The sequence below is a fragment of the Haemaphysalis longicornis genome, unplaced genomic scaffold (genome assembly GCF_048455015.1).
Source record: "Haemaphysalis longicornis isolate Haplotype H1 unplaced genomic scaffold, Haemaphysalis longicornis Haplotype H1 scaffold_1, whole genome shotgun sequence".
Taxonomy (NCBI): Eukaryota; Metazoa; Arthropoda; class Arachnida; order Ixodida; family Ixodidae; genus Haemaphysalis; species Haemaphysalis longicornis.
Genome location: NW_027526203.1, coordinates 437,541,669 through 437,557,640, shown reverse-complemented (window position 1 = coordinate 437,557,640; position 15,972 = coordinate 437,541,669). Strand labels below are relative to the sequence as shown.

General features: G+C 46.9%; 1 protein-coding gene across 10 annotated transcripts in view; it reads left to right on the top strand.

Moving 5' to 3' along the window:
• Positions 1 to 15,972, top strand: part of LOC144155800 (oxysterol-binding protein-related protein 6-like) — a 149,013-nt gene that overhangs the window by 51,423 nt on the left and 81,618 nt on the right. For 2 of the 10 annotated variants that reach the window (XM_077687468.1, XM_077687473.1), the window contains exon 1: positions 15,100 to 15,285. The exons of 2 other annotated variants lie outside the window; for them this stretch is intronic. The gene's annotated coding sequence lies outside the window, so the exon portion shown is untranslated. 6 more of the 10 variants (XM_077687472.1, XM_077687474.1, XM_077687469.1 and 3 more) reach the window with 5 other exon arrangements.

Sequence of the window (15,972 nt, the reverse complement as noted above, 5' to 3'; positions counted from 1 at the left end):
GCTCCATTGAGTTTATACCTGAATTGAATACAGGAGTGGCCAGAAGCAAAATAAATACGTGTACGAACAAAAACTATTACCGGGCACAAGTTAAGAACGGCAACGGAAGCTCCTGTGCCTCAGCACCGTAGCCGGCTGTTCCACCGCCGGTGGCGCAAATAGTGAGTTACAGCGAGTATTTTGAACGTGGCAGGAGTTGTTTCAGTGATTTTTTTTGACTCAATCTGCTTATAAACTACTGCAGCAACCACAAAACAACTACGAGAGAACAAGCAGACGATGGCGCGCATTCATAGCCATCTCCTTTCAAAACGCGCGTGCGATTGACATCCGGGTTTGTTGCTTCGGCAGAGTGATACCGTACGTGAGCTATTGCCGTTTTTAACTTGTATTCAAGCATAGTAGCAAGCTTTATCAAAACATCGCGTCATGGCGAAAAATATGCAGCAACAGTAAACATTAAATTGGGAATGTATTGTCTGGAAAGACGCGCATTGTGATGACGTTCGTACAAACGTGCAGCTCAGCCGATGCGGTCTGTAAGGCTTTACGCAGGGTGACCGTTTAATTTCTGAACTCGCAGAATCAGAAAAAAAAAGTTGCCTATTACGACGTACGAAGGTGATTCAGCGTACGAAAGGAGTGACTTGTCTTACGGTAACACCAAAGACACGCGCTTGCGAGGTACTACAACTAAACCGCAAAAGAAAGTTAGGGGGATGGGGGTGTTGTGTCGTATGTTATGAACTGCAGACGTACGGGCACCTCTAAAATGAGAGAGAGAGAGAGAGAGAGAGAGAGAGAGAGAGAGAGAGAGAGAGAGAGAGAGAGAGAGAGAGAGAGAGAGAGAGAGAGAGAGAGAGAGTAAATATCTTTCATTTCGATACTTATACTCAATGTGACAGCAGTACTTTCGGCGTACCAGAACAAAGACGTAACCTCTAGGGAATGCACCAATCTACGTAGTACGCTTTAAAAATAAAAAATAAACGACTACTTTCAAAATGACGGAGCCATATATACGTACAATATTTTTTTTTGGAACTATTCCATTTAAGAACTCTTCACCAATAAAATCAGACTGCGCTGTTAATGCCTTTATTTAGTTTGTAGTGCAGCGTTACATGGCGTTATCAGCTGCGAATAAAGGCTGCAAGGCTCCTCTAGGTTCCGCCATTGGCGCCTCGTGTGTATATCAGCGCGGAGAAAATAGATGAAGGCGCGGAGGGAAGTGGGGGGGGGGGGGGGGGGGGGGGGAGTATAAAAGACCCAGTTGGATTTGCTGGCGCATCAAGGACTAATAGTGACATATAATGCGGAAGGACGGGATAACGTTTAAGTAGAGGGATTTTACGCCATCGTCACATTTCAAAGGAAAACGCCTTCCTAGTGCAATAAATCAACAAACATCCTGTAAACGATGCCGCCGTCGAACAACCATCCCGCAGGCTTTCTGCTCCTAACGGTCGTGTCCGAAAAATGTAATTAAAAGCGCTGAAGTACCACCGAAATAACCGACGGCCAAAAGGGGGCGCGAGGAGGCTTTTTAAAGCGAACGCTTTCTGTGGGACAGATGGCGTTCTGTCGAAAAACTAACGCATTTCCCCATAGACCGGTTGATCGACCGAAAAGCTCTCAAAAGATCTCTGGACACACGGCGCATGCGTGAAACCGGACTTACACTGTGTCAAAATGGTCACTCGAAAATCGCGAGAAAGGAACGCTTTTAGATGAGGCGATACACGCATCGATCGTGAAGAAGGACCACAATAGTAAACCTTTATCTAAGAAACCACGTATTGGTATACATTTGGATAGATTTGTTTACTTGGGGCGCGAAAAATCGTCGCACGGGTTTGTTCTTCGTTTGCGATTTGGGTATTTGAAGGCTTGAACGATCGAGTGGCCGAACTTTCTTTTGAAGTGAACGAAGCTTTCGCGTTCTCTCAACTATCTTTAGGAAGGGATGGGGAAGTTTCTTTTTCTTTTTTCTATCTCGGGAGTGTTGGCTTGGGGCTCGTGTTCTGATTGATTGATTGGGGGGTTTAACGCGCCGACGCAACGCAGGTGATGAGGCGCGCCGTAGTGGAGGGCTCCGGATTAATTTTGACCACCTGGGGATCTTTAACGTGCGCCGAAATCTCGCACACACGGGCGTTTTTGCTTTTCGCCTCCATCAGAAAAGCGGCCGTCGCGGCCGGGAATCGAACCCGCAACCTCGTGCTCAGCAGCGCAACGCCTTAGCCACTGAGCCACCGCGGCGGGTGGGCTCGTGTTCTGCTCGCTGTTTCCACGGCCCTACAAACATTCTACCTCGATCCCCTATATTCCTCTTCCATCCCCCCCTATATTCCCTTCCTTCGCACTGCATTGTATGCGGGTGTGCACCCCGTGACTGGCTACAATATCCGCAGTGCGCCCTCGATCCTTTCTCATTTTCTTTTCAATTCCAAATAAACAGCAACTGCGGGCACATGCCACTGCTGTCGCTGTCATCGGGTTCCGGTTGAGACAACCCCGCTACGTTCTTTTCCAGCAGACTTCACCGCTAATTTTTGTTTAAAAAAATAATGCAAGAAATTTGTTTTGTGTTTTCGTTCCGCGTCTCCTGTCGTGCTAACGCTAACCCCTCTTTGTTTTCCTCCTTGCGAATGTCACCATCCGCAGCTTGTCGTGACTGCGAACTAGTGAAAAGGGAATGGGTGTTTATTGCTCGAAACGCCCGCAACAAACTGGTTTCTTTGCCTCCTTCCGGAACTGCTTTCCTAGGCTTTATCTTCCCTTCGTTTCTGTAAAACGAATACAGTCGAACACGGATATATCGAACTCCAAGGGGATCGCGAAATAGTTCGATATATGAAAAATTTGATATAAAAAATATGGGCTTTGAGACCTCACCTATGGCGGACGATCACTTACCGATCGTCGCATTCAAGAATGACAACTAATTCCGCACTCACGACGCAACAGGACGCTTTATTTCCGTGAAAAAAAAAATCGCTGATCTTGGCCTGCTTCTTCGTCCTGGAAATGAAATTAAAGACGCTGGTCTCGATCTTCTCGAGGCTGCACAACTAGAAAATTCCAGCAGTACGCTGCGCCTTCGCACACCATGCACAACACGCACGCAAAAGAAGAACAGCGCGCACGTACCACAAGAAATTTGGAGGTAACAATTCCAAGGCTCTCTGACCGGACTCCAACAAAGCGCTCGCGATGGTCATCTCCGAGAGAAACAGTGATCTCCGAAAGGTGCGGGACAACTCGCCAAACAGCAGCAACAGCAGCAAAATGCAAAAGAAGGAGGAGGCCGCCAGCGCCTTCGTTCCCTCTTCCCTTTTCCGAGACGACATCGGGGGAAGACAGACCCAGAGAGAGAGAGAAAAAAAACTATTTTTCGGCAAGCCGGAGAACGTACGCAGCCGCAAAAAAAAAAAAAAAAAAAAAAAAAAAAAGGACGTCCGCAGTCGGGGCATCCCTACCTCGCACTGTCACATTTTCTGAGCGTTCGGGCTTGTGTGCCTAACGCTACGGCGGCCGGTAGCGGAGCCCGAGCTGGGCAAGCGCAAATTCGTTCCGGCCGGTAGGGGGGATTAGTTCCGCGAGCCAGCCTTCGCCATGCCCGCGCATTCCTCCACATCCTCCTCAACCTCAATCGGGGGTGCAGCGACCTCCGAAGAGCACCTTCCAGCTTGCGCGACGTTCGGGAAAAATACGGTTCGATATAAACGTACGAATTCCTATACTTTTAGACAGAATTTTCAAGGGGATAATTTATGAGTTCGATATAGACAATAATTCGATATACCCGTGTTCGATATATCCGTGTTCGACTGTATTCCGCTTCTTCCTTATTTATTCCTGTCAAGGGTGCTGAGCACGAGGTCGCGGGTTCGATTCCCGGCCGCGGCGGACCTCTTTTCTGATGTAGGCGAAAAGCAAAAACGCCAGTGTGTACGAGATTTCGGCGCACGTTAAAGATCCCCAGGTGGTCAATATTAATCCGGAGATATCCACTACGGCGCGCCTCATCGCCTGCGTTGCGTCGGCGCGTTAAACCATACCATCAATCAACCAATCTATTCCTGTCAAGGGCTCGAGCTCCTCACGCGACCGCGACCGCAGTTCCGAAAACCCGACCTTTGTCACAGCTGCTCTACACTTTTGCAATCGATGTTTTTCATCCATTGCCGGTGCATATGAAGTTTTAAGGCCTTTTTAGGACGAGCGACTGGACCGGCTTTATGTGTATACTGCATAATTTTGCTGTGCTGAAGGACTAATTAAGAAGAATGAGGCGGCTTAATTCGGACCACGTGTAGTAAAATTTCTGCAAATCTTTTGCTCATACTTTTGGAATATCAACGTGGATTCTGGCGTGATATCCATACACCAGGTGCGATATTATTCCCCATTGCGTCCGAACAGCGAACGGAATATCGCAAATGGCGGGAACGATTGGCTCAAAGTCGGGTCATTTCTTCTGACATAATTCACTCTCCGCTACAACAAAAGATGAAAGTAAATTACAGCCATACAAGACCTTTTGAGCAACTTTGCTCCACAATGCCGAGCGTCGCGCACCGAGCTAAACCAATTCTTCCCTCGCGTTGTTTCACGCCCCTTTTGTTTTTGCTCAAATGTGCGGAGTTAATTACGCGCACTTTTGAGCTCATTAGCATGAAGAGACTTGGTGAAGTTATATATAACTTTCCAGGTCTCTTACAAGTACAGCTTACAAACACTGGTAATTTCACTTTAGAAAATCCGTTTTTCGGCTGTTTTCCCGAGAAGGAACTTCGCTTGCATGAATACGAACTTTGGGGGAAACGGCGCGTCTTATCATTCGCTTTAAAACAGCGATTATTTATTATCTACGATAATGATTATATGGGACTCAGCGCGCTTATAGAGTCATTTAAGAGGGAAAATGTGCCCTGAATTGTTTGAAGGTATGTATTAGGATGCGAGTTATAGCGAGGTATACTCCCGCGTGCACACTCCTATCGTAAATCCCTCGGAATTTGGAAGGAAAGGACGAATCCCAAATGTTTTTGCAACTCCTCTAGGAAATGCCCGCTCACAAACTCAAGACCCGGTACAGTTACGTTACAGTCCCTCAGCAAGAAAAACGGGCCATAATTTGCTAGATGTATGGGTATTATACCTCGTGTCAGCCGTTTTCAAGGATCTGTGTCGTATATATGTGCACGGATAACTAACTATCAGCGGAGGACGTACACACACGACCTAACGGAATGCTCAAGGTTTCGGGTGTTTTTATTATCATCATCGTCTTCGTCGTCATTATTGTGTTCTTTCCTCCTTTCAAAGTAAGAGTTGTTACATGAGACTCCGCGGTATTTGCATCGTGCGCGCTCCAAAACCCAGAGGTGTAACAGGCCACGTTGCGTTATCGGTTACTACGGCAACGACAGCACCTGCGCCATCGTGGTAGCTTTGAGAGAGAGACAGAAAGAGAGAAAGAGAGATAGAGAAGGAGAAGGAGAGAAAGAGGGTAAACCAACGTGGTGGATCTAGGTGGTGCATGGGTACCGTCACTAAATAAAGGCTTATTTAGTGGTTGTAGCGTTGGGTAGATGCGCCACAACAATCCCACCTGCCCCGTCGTGGTAGCTGAGAAGGGGGTCGGGAATCGACGTTGGGTCAGCAACGCGCGTCCGCGATAGCCCGACAGCTGTTTAGAGGGAGAGGAGACAGCGAACAGCGAGGTGGAACCAACCGCTGCAAATTGGTGCGTTCTGTATTTGCGCCCATGAGTGTACTCATGAGTCATGACGACGGAATGCTGCCGAATTGCATTTAGCAGCACCCAGCTAACGCTGCATTATTGACGCACACGATAGTCGTCTGAAGTAGTTACATGCAGCAGTCTTGAAGAAGCAAAATCCCGGGCCATCTCCACTAACGTGAAACCTGCAGGGAGGGGCGAAGCATGCGATGTATAGTGTATTCACAGATTGTAAGTCCATCTCTTGCCACACATAGCGCTCTGATTGGGCGCCGGAGGAGCGCCGGTGGGAGGAGCAATCGCGCGCGTGCTGAGGCGGCGCCTACCTTGCGTTGAATTGGACAGCAGTGAATTGGACAGCAGTAGAGGTTAGTAAAAGAAGGTTAGAAAATTTGTGGGAAAAGAGCAGAGAACAATCTGGGAAGATATGTGAACAAAGAAGTCAGACTAGCACAAAAAATTTCGTAAAGGTATTTTCTTTTTATTTTGATGTTATTATTTTTTATTTATTTTGTTTGTAATTTTTGGCGAGGTGATTGTACAGCGGCGTTGCGACTAAGGCCGCTGTGCAACGCCACCCCGTTACAAAGGGGAAGCCACTAAGCATCATCATCATCACCGTATTTAAGCAATAAAATGAGAGAAAGACTGGCCGTAAGTTGTCTTCGTGTCACACGACGCAGCATGAAAGTGTGCTTTACGTGAGAAAACCGGGCGGTTGAAACCAATTTTGAGACGGAATTTAACAAATTTCTGTTAATAATGCAATAACTCCTGATTACTCATGTATTTTAAGCTAGTTTAAATCATGTAAGCTTATTTTAAATCGGTTTTTATCAATTGTACACTTGTTTTTTGACCATCGTTTGGCAACTTGATTTACCGCGACGACACGAGACGACGACGACAGGAGAAGCCGACAGCCCGAGCCCCTAAGGTGCTTTGCCCCAAAAATAAAAAGGCGGTAAGGAGACCGGTCACTTCTGTGCATTTTTTTTTAGCGCAGAATGTATCACGTTCAATGATGCCGAGGAAAATATTGTAACGCAAAATCCCCAACAATAAGTGCAACAAAGACGGTAAAATTGGAGGGGACGAAACGAGAAGTGTTCCGCTCCTCTCTCCTTCGAAATTTGCCGCCCACGCCTGATCTTCCAAGTACAACCTCGATATAACAAAGTTTTGCTTGCACGCAGAAAACCTTGTTAAATCCTGAATTGAGTAAAATTGAGGTTTTTCTGAGTTTTCACAGATCTAACATTAGCTTACGAAGCAAAGTTCGTCGCGCCGAGCATTTCAATACATCCTAGGCCGATTTTGAATACAACCGTCTCTAATAATCCTGCGCTTGCACTTAGCAGGTGCCAAAGAGCCTGTAAACTTTTCGCTGCAACTTTGGTCTGTCTGATCGAGTGCCTGTCTGCTGAATGTTACGCAAAAACTCTCATTGCCGCGACTCGATCTTGAACTTCGCTATCACAAAATGTACGGGTGCCGGCGTGTGTGCGCGTAGTCTACAGGCGGGGTTAGCCTAATGCGCTTGACTCTTAAGAAATTGCCGCAGATGGGCTCCAGAACGCAGAACGCAGATGGGCTCCACAATTCTCCAGAACGACCAATCAACGTGGCCAGATGTGAGAATTTGGCGAATGACAAGGCCAAGCATGCGATTAGAGATCAGATCTCACATTTGGTCACGCTGATTGGTCGTTCTGGAGCATTGGGGCATCGCCCACCTGGGGCGATTTCTTAGACTTTTTAGACGAAAGTGCATTTGCAGCTTCTTATTATATCTAGATAAAACGAAGGAGGTGCCAATACCAAAGATTTCCAATATATATCATGCATATTTGTGATTTGATTCGAGAATTCGGTATTAGCATTTTAAAATATTCGCTCACGAACCAATATTTCGTAGTTTAATTGTTCCGTTACTCCTTCAAGAAAGCGTCCACAACAAACCAGATGCATTTTTTATTGCGCTATTTTGCCACAGGGCATCAAAGGAATGGAAACATAAAAAAAATGAAGTTTTTTTTTTTCTGTTGTGGTCGGACTGAAGTTAAAAGCCGCCTTGCACCGTGAGGCCAATTTTAGATTGATGTATACTGTGTAACGGTACTATTCCTTATTCATGTATGTGCATGACGTTCAATAGCATGAATCAGTAGCGCATTTTTAAACTTTCGTGGAGTTGCACACCGGTCATGGTGGTTTATAACGCGTTGTGCTCTCAACACTACAGTTCGCAGGTTCGATTTCTATTTGCAGAGGCCGTTTTCTTGATTGAGGAGAACAGAAAAAGCACCTGTGTTGACGATGTTTTGACGCACGATAGATAACCGCAAATGGCTTTAAAGGGACATTGAAACGCTGCCGATAAGCGCTTTCGCGCTTTCCTCCGTGCCCGCGGGAAGCACTGCGAAAGCTGTGGTCACGGACTGTGGTAAGCGCCAGCACAAAGAGTGTGATTTGCTCGTCGCAGCCGATACGCTTTCCAGTTTCTACTTTGCTTTTGCCGTGGCTTCCTTTGGCTACAGAATGTGTGGATTGTTGCAACTGAAAGTAAGCCGGCCGATAGCCACAGCATCGTTCGAATGACGTCCTTCGAGAGCGCAAACAACGCCAGAACTGGGAAAGAGAGAAAAACATTTTAAGCATGTTTCTTGGCTATCTGACGGGCGTAGAGCAGTAATGTTTAGCGGACAATAGAGTTTTTCCAATCCACAATTTTTTTTTTTCAAATCCAGTTACCTCGTCACCCCCTATTCTAAGTACTGGATGCGCTTGTTGATGAAAGCAATTAGGAGTTAGAAAAAAGCTGAAAAAAGTGTTGCAGGGTGGGTGCTGCTTCGGTGCGTAAAGCCGCCGTTTTGATTTCTAAATTTCTTGCTGGAATTAGCAATAATCATTGGTATTACCACGTGAAATAAAACCTATAGTTGCGCAGTTCCTTTGCTACGCTGCATGTTAATTTGTCATGCGGTCTTGACGCGATGCGTTGCGGTGGCGTGTTTTCTCAATAAATTGTCATGGACATTGTCATGAGCCACTTACTTTAACCTGCTTTCAGTCATTTGCAAATGCGGCACTACCTCATATATAATTAAGGTTGTAAATCAAATTTGTTTTCCATTTCACTTCCTTTGTCTTTTTCACTTTCCCTCTTTTATTTTTACTTGTTTAAAGAAATATTCAATATTGCAGCCGGATATCCTGAATATATTCGTATTGTGTTCAATTAAAAAAATAGTCGCATCTCCCGACAATGAGGGGGAGATGGTTGGGCGATCAATCCATTCAGAAAAAAGAATACTCGAATAATAGAAAAATCTGCACGTTTGTCTTTCTACCGCCGAAAAAATAGCATGGGATTGCGTGGCTAAGCACGAGGTCGCGGGTTAGATTCCCGGCCGCGGCGGCCGCTTTCCTGATGGCGGCGAAAAGCAAAAACGCCCGTGTGTACGAGATTTCGGTGCACGTTAAAGGTGGTCAAAATTAATCCGGAGCCCTCCACTACGGCGCGCCTCATCGCCTGCGTTGCGTCGGCGCGTTAAACCCTGCAATCAATCAATATTTCGCACTGATTTCACTACTGTAAACCCCGTTTTAACGAAGGCCTCGAGTCAGAAAACAGACTTCGTTATAAGCGATACTTCGTTAAAAGCGTTCTCTATACACTGCAGTCGGTACCACGAAACACTTCGAGTAAGCCAACCCTAGTAGCACAAATTGCTGCCGCAACGTTTCTGCCATGTTGCCAATGTTGCGTAACGTTAGGCAACGTTACACAACATGGTGACAATGTTGCCGATTTTGGGCCAACGTTGGACACATTCAGGAACATTCACGCAACGTTTACAAACAACGTATGGGCAGCGTTGCCCGTATGGACGTATTTTCACGTTGCAGCAATGTTGCCAAATGTGGGCCAACGTTGGACACATTCAACAGCATTTACGCAACGTTTACAAGCAATGCATGGGAAACGTTGCTCGTATGCACGCTTTTTCACGTTGCACTGGCAATGTTGCCAAATGTAAGCCAATGTCGGACACATTCAACAACATTCATGCAACGTTTACAAACAATGTTAAAAAATCGGACAGCACTGGAGCCGATTTTGCCTTTTCTATAGACGTTGAGGATTTGTTTTACAGTGTGCCTCAAAGGGAATGGTTGACACAGTGAGGGCTTTAATTGAAGAAAGTGGACCAATCGCCTTCCAGAATGCTAGCGGGTTGTTCATTGATGATTTTTTGATCCTTTTAACCTTCTACCTCGATTCCACTTTTGTCTCCTTTAAGGACAGGTACTTTGTGCAGAAGGAGGGAGTGTGCATTGGTTCGTGCATTGCCCCTTTGCTTTGCGAAATATTTTTAGCCTCCTGTGACAAACGTATTGAAGCGTGCTTTGACCGTGATATTGTGAAATGTTTTAGATACGTTGACGACTTCATTGTTTTTGTAAAAGGGGACAGTAGTCGGGACAGACAGCTTGTGGTAGAACGAGTGTTGAACATTTTTATGAATAGCTCAAAGGGCTTAAGGTTCATTCATGAGGTGCCAGTGAATGGCAGTATACAGTTTTTAGATGTTAACCTACAGTTGCGTGATAAGCACATTTGCTGGGCATACCAACCTCGATCTAAAAAGCAGATTTTAAATTACGGTTCGGCGCATTCAAAGATGGTCAAGCGGGGTATAGCGATGAACTGTCTGCGTGGCTCCCTGGACAAGTCATGCCGCCACAGGGTTGCTGAAAGTATGGACGCGCAGGTGGCCCGCCTGACATGTTCTGGGTTCCCCCGTGAACTGGTTGCCTCTGTGGCTGAAAGCCTCATCAAAAAGGTTAAGGCGGGTACTAGTTCTCCAAAAGGAGACGCCGACAGCCAGCCTAGGTTGCGGAGGGTAGCAGTACCATATGTTCATCAGCTCACACACCGCTTGAAAAAAGTGGGCAAAAAATGCGGTGTAAATGTACTGGCTACTGCCCCTGGGAAGCTGTTGCGGATGTGCCCAGCTGTCAATGAAGATAAGAGGCAAGGCTGCACAATAAAGCATGCCACCAGGTTTGTTCCCTGCAGAACTGGCGTTGTTTACAGCATACCCTTGCCCTGCGGCAAATGCTATGTAGGGCAGACGGGGCGATGTATAAATGACCGTCTGAGGGAGCATCGGGCTGCAGTTTCATCGCTAGCTGGGGGGGGGGGGGCATTTGGCCGACCATTGTAAGCGGTGTCCTGGTTGTGTTCCAGCATTTGGCGCTACACGTGTCTTAGATAGCGGGCGCGACCAAGTAAAGCGCGAAATTTCTGAGGCTTTCTATATTCAAAAGGAGGCAGTTAACTGTATCAGTAAGCCTTCCATCGCTCTGACGGCAAAAGAGCTGAATTTTTTGCAAGGCCGCATGCGCGGGATGTAATTTGGTTGTGTGGGTCGTGCGCATTTAAGATTGTGGACGGTTTTATCTCTTTTGTTTGTTTTTATCACTTGCAAGGTCTATCATCCTTGTCTGTTGGCATTTTCATATATTACGTGTTTCTTGTGTAAACTTTTCAGTTGAAGTCTAGCGAGTGTCCCGTCTGCTTCTTTCTTAGTCCCTGTCTGTTTTTTCGCTGGTAATATGCATCTAAGTACATGATCTAGGTTGGTTACCGCAATATTTCGGAGTGTTGAATGTATAGCAGCTTTCCATTTATTTATTATGCGAAACACTACACCACGGTGTAAAAATATTCTTACACCGTGCACTACACTAACCTGTTTTGGAGGAATTTCGGCACCTATAAAAGTTCAAATGGTTATGCACAACTGACACCTTAGTCGCAGTTCATTGTACCATCGCCTCCTGTGCTTCACTGTATACCTTGTAATGAAATCCCCATCGTCAGCCTGTCCCCTGCAGGACTAGGGCCTCTCCCAAGACAGGAGGTTTTCACCGAATACGCCAAAGGGGCCAATCTTGTTCTCGTGAACGGATGCCGTTTTCTTAGGCATCACTAGAGTTCCTGTATATAGCTCCCCTAGCGCTAAGCGATATACAGGAACTCTATAGGCATCACCTAGGACCAGGCAGCACCCCAGACCGGGGAATATAACGGAACAAAGGGCGGTATACCTGTACTAGATCTAGAGTTATTCAGAGGCACACAGCAGGGAACCCTACAACGATGTGTGATTATTTAGAGCCACAGCCCTCGAAAAACTACAGGAATGCATGTGGAGGAGTGTCACGCCGAGCGTGTATATTTCTCCATGAAATCTAAAATGAAGCGCGAACGTTTGAACGTTTCTCAAATTTAACGAAAGAAACGCGTGGTGCGGGTTCGATGGATAGCGGAGCCAAACTCGACGGCAGATACGTTTATTTTAGTCCCTCATTTGTTGGATGACCACACAATATCAGTTTCGAGTGGGTACAGCCTGGAATAAAATAACCCCTCCTGCGATCCGCCTCGTGCGTTTCGTTAAAGCCAAGTGCTGCGCTGTTCTAAGATGGTCTCAAGATGGCCGCCGGCTGTCCCATAGATGAAATTCGTTTTTATTCAATTTATAAATAGGCAGGTAAGTTCCGTCGCCGTTCTTGATTGATTGATTGTGGGGTTTAACGCGCCAACGCAACGCAGGCGATGAGGCGCGCCGTAGTGGAGGGCTACGGATTAATTTTGACCACCTGGGGATCTTTAACGTGCGCCGAAATCTCGTACACACGGGCGTTTTTGCTTTTCGCCTCCATCAGAAAAGCGGCCGCCGCGGCCGGGAATCGAACCCGCGACCTCGTGCTCAGCAGCGCAACGCCTTAGCCACTGAGCCACCGCGGCGGGTACCGTCGCCATTCTTGGTGTTAAACAAAATATATTACAAATATGGGATCTTTTTGTAAAGATTGAGTGCAAACAAAAGATGGTTTCTTCTTCAGGAAAAACACGCAAAAACGCTCATTTATTGCTGTAACATACTGTATAACTAAAGAATACACAAAGAGGCTTCGTTTATGTTGGAGAACAGAATTTAAACAGGTCAGGCAGGCAGATTCCCGATCATAGCCAATACTCTTTAAATTCTAGCCTCATTAAGTTATCGGTGTCGTGCATGAGCTCGCGTCATCCGCAACGATCGTGTTCGCCGCGGCATATCTTTGTGTCGGGCGCATGGGCCTGCGGCGATTTCTTCCAAGTGGAAGAAATCGAACCTCTGTTAGTCACGCAGGCGTAATTATTATAATCATCGTATAAATTACGTCATATAAATATAAATGTCCGAATGCTACCTGTTTCCTCTGTCTTGGTTTTATACTATAGAAAGCTCAGTTAATTTTAACTCAATCTTTGCAGCGTTTTTTGTTTTCAGCAATAAACAATAATGAAAAGTTTGCATCCCCCCTCGCCCCCCAGTTTTTGCTTACCCCTGCCCCATTTATATGTCCCGTTTGCACTCTAGCCGCCCTTCGTAATATCGCTCAAAAGCAGTCACTTTCAGAAGCAATAATGAATTCTCTACTAGTCATGCAAGTCGCACTTTTCTTATGAAGTTGCTGAACATATGTGTACTTTTTTACAGTGAGCTGCCAACAATAATTTGCAGATATGCCTCAATTACGAGGCACCTTATTTCTATACTCTTTCTTTCTTTCTTTCTTTTTTTTTATTCGCTTTTTCTAAAGGTATATACGCGCACGAAGTATACACGGAAAAAAATTTCTTGGCGGCGTGCATCTGACACATGAATTTCTTGAGGACAGATTGGACTTACAGTAACTGTAAGCTAACTGTAATAACTGTAAGGTTTTCATGGCTATCGACGCATTTTACGTCACCGTGAAATTTATGAACGTGTGCGCCTGTGAAATTTATGAACGTTTGCGATGAAGCGCCGCTGTGCCACACCTTCGAGATGAAAGCCAATCAAGTTATATAGGCGCGACAGTCACGCTCTGAAAACTTGATACCTCCAGTGTAAATCAACTTAGATCCGCGTAAACGTCACCCAAATAATAGCGCGTTTTAAGCACAATTTCACTGATGTACGAAACCAACTTCGCCATTCTGCGAATGCGCTCTTGGAATATCCATGCGGTATACCAGTCAGGGCTCAAGCGGTTCGCACCAGCCCCTGCAGGCCGTGTCGCTCATGCAATTGGTATACCGATTGTCTCATCTTAAAGCGTGGATTAGATATCTTAGGAGCCCGCCACAGTGGCTGTTGTGCTGCGAGATTTCGAATAAAGTGATTTTGTTGTAAGGAGGGTTCACTGTACATTTAGAGCAGCAACTTTCCGCCTTCCTCAGGGAGGACTGGGCAGGGGCCATGTTAAGGTGACTAGAATCTTAGCCATCATGGAGGAAGAAAAAGTTAGGAGACGGCATGACGTCACGCAGCTAGCCTTCGCAAGCCCAGCTCCGTTGAAGCCGCTCCCTCCGCCGTTTCTCTTTCTCAAGCCGCCGAAGTCGGCCCAGCAGCACGTGACCTCCATGGTCGGGTGGGCCGGCGGCGGCGGCGGTCTCCGACTCCGGCGCATCTCGTGTTTGGTTGGCGGTAGCTCTTCCCCGTCCTTCCTGCATTTGTCTGCTCGGTGATCTCATGCCCGCGTGCGGGCAAGAGTGCCGCGTATGTGCGAAAGACAAAAGCCGTGGGGAAAAAAACCAACATATAGCAGGCTTCGCGACAACGGGCGGCAGAGTAGTTTCGAGCAGACGAAATTGAAGAGCTCGCGGCGGCGGGGCGGTGGGGTCACGTGGTGCAGTGACGTCTGGGCCGACTTCGATTTTACTTTTTATGTATAGGCTTCACGTTTCTCCGGTAGCGCCGTCTCCTAACTTTTTCTTCCTCCATGTTAGCCATGGCCCACGGCAAGTTGTCAACAACGAACTTCCTTCAGAAAACTTTGTTTCGGTTTAATATATGTGAACACACACCTCGAGTTTTGCAGCGCAAGGACTTCAAGTGGTTTTCAATACCGCAATATCCGCATACATGCCTCGAGGCTACTCTAATTCAAGCTGCAGTTTTAATTAAATCACCCATGCCCCCCCCCCCCCCCCCTCTTTCCCTCACTCCCACCTTTTAAGGAGTCTCATATGCAAAGTTAAAGCACGTTTCCATATTGCTTCATTTTCCTGTCTCCCAGCTCACTGCGCCGTTTTCCCACGCACTCGCAGACAGTTAAACAGCGACTTCCTTCCATGGACCGGTTCGCACGACGGGCGCACGCCTTGCGCTAAAATATGACGCATGCCCCTCTCCCTCAGCTTTCTTCTCTCGCGTCCTTCTTTCACGTCTGCCTTTCCATTGTGCCCGAAAGTCAACTCAAGCGTTGTTTCCGAGCAATCAAAAGGCAACAAATACGCCGGTAGGGCTGCAACAAACTTGCCCGAAGCCGCACCTCTAGCTTAAACAAAACCTAACGAACAAAGTTGTGCAGCAGTATTGATTCTCTTCACGCCGTTAGTTTCCGTCCAGGTGGGGCTCCGTACTTCCGGTTGAAACACTTCCGGTGCGGCGGTCAGCTCGTCGGCTTGCTCGGCTGCCGAGGTAAGGAGGAGTGTCTGGTTCAATGAGGTAAATACGAGTGCGTTTCGCCGTGTGACTTGTGCACGGTCGCCGTGGGTGGTGCAGATCTTGCCGTCTGCTTCATCAACGACTGCCTCAGCCTTGGCGACAGCTGCATCGCTTCAATATTCGCTGCAGAGCTTCTTGCGACGCGGTCTAGGCCTAAAACGGTGCTCGCCGGAGCCTTCATTTCTCAACTGTTTGTAATCGGTGCCAGTTGCCGTGATTGCGAACTGCTTGCGCCGGTTATTTTATCGTTCGTTGCATTATGGTAATCGTGCGATGCAGCTTGCATTGGGCGTTGTCGGAGCAGGTGACAGTTACGCCCAAGAACTTTTTGTGTTGGAAAATCAAACGCGTATTCATTCACTGCATTGGCGATTACTTTTTAAAGTAGCGCTACGTGACGACGGGAACCACCGTTGCAAAATGTCACGTTGTTGTGGCAGTCCTCGCCTATTGGTATATTTGTTAAAATAAGTACTGCAAGCGTTGCAGTGAAATCCTTCACCTTAATTGTTGCAGAGCTGCGTTTTTATTGTGTGCTGCTCAGTAATGCTGCGCACGGTGCCCGACTTTACTTTAGCGTAACCTTGGGCACACCTGTGGAAGCAGGCGGTGGCAGCGAGTTTTTTTGCAGCGAATGCACCCGTAATGTAAACGTGTGCG